Here is a 3780-nt window from a genome sequence, read left to right as displayed (position 1 = left end):
TGTTTGGTCCTCAACACAGAGAGAAGAATGCTTCCCCTCCCTGCATTTTAGAGTATCAGTGTCTTCTTGACTTTGTTCTGTGCTCTCCTTTCTTCTCTATTCAAATCCACAAAACTTGTTAAAGTAAAACTTCAGGTATCCTGGAGTTAACAGAATTGTTAGGTTTTAGTTTTTGGAGCATCTGATTTATTAAAAATATACAACAAATTTTTAAATGAAACAAAATATTTTCAAAAAGCATCAAGAAGTGAGTATATTTAACCATACTCAACTCATAATAGAGCAAATCATTCATGCTATATGAATTATTCTATGTTCTATAGCATGTTTACTGAACTAGCAACTGAGAAAATTGGTTGAAGGAAGGTAGAGGAATTTTTGTAAGAATCAAAACCAAGGGGCTCCATAATCATCTGTCATACACTCGATGTTGTATCTGTGGTTAGAAATGTACATGATAGGAACTCCAGGGATCTTCCAGATTCTTTCTTTAAGGTCACTGTCAACTGTGGCCATGATGTAACACGTGCTGAGTTACTCTTCATACTAAGCAGTCATCTGCCTAGGTTCCTTTATGCGTCCATGGTAATCCTTCAAATCGTGGATCCTTTGCAATCCTTAAAGCCACTGGATACTTGTGCCCCAATTTCTCAATTTCAACCAATAAGCAATCAGTTATACAAGGGATACACTTGGTATACAGACAGTCCATCATTGACTGCACTAAGTCCAGTTTGGCTTTAATGGAAAATTGATAAAGTTGGTATCAACCAGGATAGGATAAGGTGGACCCAGTTATGTATTATATTGGAAGAATAGCAGGAAGGGTGTTGGGGAACTTTTCTTTCCTTCAGTGCACTGGGACGTTTCTTTTGCTTCTTTTTAGGGTTTGATCTGTCCTTTTCTTTAAGCCTCTCATCTCTGAGACTAAGCATTCTGCTTCATGTCGCATACTCCCTTGCTTTCTTTTGCTTTCCCATGTTCACGATGGACACCGGTTTCTTTGGATATACCAATTACATGACACTTTTACTGAGAATTGTTATTTTGTGTCAGAGTATTTCTTTGGAATGAAGACCTAGCATTGGGAAGGAAGGAAGGAAGGAAGGAAGGAAGGAAGGAAGGAAGGAAGGAAGGAAGGAAGGGAGGGAGGGAGGGAGGGAAAAACTGGGAAGGAAAGAAAGAATGTGTGGAAATCAGCCAATATTCTCTTTATATGGAATATAGATACATGTGATAAGAAAGGGCACAGGACTCTTACTGCTATGAACTCAGAAGGGAAGGCTGACTTCAGCATCAGTCAGAGCTATTAATGTCTATGACTTATTTTCAACCACAAACATCAATCCATCTGCATACATTTGCTGAGTACCTATTATGGATCAAACATTGGGTTAAGCCCTGAGAACACATAAATGAAGACCAAAAATTCTTCCCTACATGAGTTCTTGTGTTTCTCAGAAAACGTGAGGAAGAAGAAAGGCACATAAGGAGCTAGGGAAGCATTTGACTTAAACGTTGGGGGAAGAATTTAAGGCTATGGGTATGCTTACTTGAAATCTGAGAGGAAAAGGTAGATTCTTTTTCTAGTGACTTTCTACTAAAAGGTCATGCTATACAATTTTAACTGAACTTTGTGAAAGTTTATTTTCTTTGAAAGAACTGCTGAGTATAGATTAACTTTTCTTCAACCATATGTGCCATACAACAAAGAACCACAATTACATGAATTTAAAGGGGGGGGGGCACAATTTCATAAACTTTCTGCTCAGGTTATTAGGTTCCATATTCAGCTGCCCATTTCATTTATGTCTCTTTCAAAGAGGCTATATCTACTTCATTTCTTAGACCAAATGGATTGTTTAGAATGAACTTTGGAACACCTGGAAAATCCAGTTTGTGGGGACTTTACTTTCTGATATATATGTTCAAGATTTGCATATGAAAAAACTTTTTCTAATTCTGGGCAATAAAGCAAAAGGAAAAGGTTAAGGATGCCCTTTCAATATCAGAAGGAAGCAATGATTCTCAGGTGTACTCAAGAACTACTTGTAGTTATTTGCTTTGACTCATTGCTTACCCTTGGCTAAAGTTCCCAGATTTAGGGAAGCTAAGTTAACAAGTAAATTTTTGTCTGGTAGAGAGAGATATAAGCAATTTTTCTTGATAGAAAATTAACCCTCAAAGTTTATTTTTATTAACTTTTAAGAGCACTGACTAGTTTGGTTCCTAACCTAACAATGATATCCTAGCTTTCTTAATTTGCTTACAACTACCTCTTTCCAGATTCTCTTCAAATCAGTTTACCATTTTGTTGGTTCCCACATCAATGAATGATTTGAATAAAATCTTTGGTATATTAATTTCATATTCATATGAATCATGTTTTTAAGTTTTGGAAAGTTGGTTTTGGTCAGAAAAACAGAAAGGTTAAAAAAAATGTTGTTTTAAAGAGCTGCCCTGTAAAATTATTATGTTAAAGAGGTTTACTTGCTCAGGAATGTGGCCATTTTTATGTCTGAAAAAGGAATGAAATTTAATTTCTCCCCTGGCCTGCATGGTGAGCTGCAGTAAACAAACACATTAACACGGTACTACATCAGAAAAAGAGGATTCCTTTCTGCCATGTTGATGTCAACAAAAGTCAATTATATTTGCCACAGAGGTGAATGATATACCAAACTTTTCTGTTCTGTCGGTGTTTAGAGAGACATTGACATAATCAAATCTGAGTTCTAACCAGTGATGTTCTGAAATAGCTCTGTAAGAGTTGTTTCAGTTTTAGTGAGAACACACACAATCAAATGCAAAGGTAAACACAGTCTGCATTTTCATAAATGAAACCCACAATGTGCATAAAAAAAGCAGAAGAAATATCTTAAAACACTGGTTCTTTATAAATGTTCTTAGATTATTTTTCCTGCCAGTATTGATAGCAGTGGGACACCAACTTTGTTTCTATGATTGAAAAAGAAAAGAAAAATGCTACTGCCTTTAAAAAAAAGGATTAAAAAATGGTCTAAGAAAGAACAAGTTATCTGGCTGTTATAACTGCCATGTTTTTCTTCACGATAACAAGGTGGTATCAAGCCTATTATACCAGCAGCTACTTATTATGATACTTATTATGCACCATGGGGTATTTAATTTTTATAAATAAACCCTTTTTAAGAAATTAAAAAGGTTAACTGCCTGACTGGGGGAAAAATCCTGACATCAATATAAGTAACTCCAAACTATTAAATTTTACCTATTTGGCAAGAGAAGTAGATAGTATGTTCATAAAACAGGAAACAAATCCAAGCTGAAAAGAAAAATCATCACTATTTGCAAAGTCGAGGGAAAAAATATGGTATGAAAATAAATAAATATGACATGTCTTTTCCAACTGCATTATGTAAAAATAGTCATTATAAATTGTATAATCAGAATTAAGTATGCCATTGAAACAATGAGTCCTGCAACAGGTCTCCATATCCACTTCTATAGCCTATAGTGTCTGTCATTAGAATGAGTCTTGATGATAATATGCTTTTTAAGATTGTAGCATTTAATTAAATTTACCAATAAAATTACAGGAAACAGGAAAAGAGCAGCATCTCCCATGCAACTGAAATATGTTTTACTCATTTGTTTGTATTTCCTTCTCTCACTTAAGAATAATCCATAATAGTTGAGGAAATAGTCCCTTTTTCTAAGAAGATGACAGCACTTTATTAGTCCTTAGGGTAAGTGCCATAGATAACATACCTTTGTTGCAAAACACTTACGTGTACATTT

At 35.0% G+C, this 3780-nt stretch overlaps 1 pseudogene; it reads right to left on the bottom strand.

Annotated features, from left to right (window-relative positions):
• Positions 1–387: 387 nt before the first annotated feature.
• On the bottom strand, positions 388–980 carry LOC124971360 (rRNA-processing protein FCF1 homolog; annotated as a pseudogene).
• Between the last annotated feature and the right edge of the window lie 2800 nt (positions 981–3780).

This window comes from Sciurus carolinensis, chromosome X (assembly GCF_902686445.1).
Source record: "Sciurus carolinensis chromosome X, mSciCar1.2, whole genome shotgun sequence".
Lineage (NCBI taxonomy): Eukaryota > Metazoa > Chordata > Mammalia > Rodentia > Sciuridae > Sciurus > Sciurus carolinensis.
Note: the sequence above shows the minus strand (reverse complement) of the source record. Positions and strands in the feature narration are given on the sequence as shown.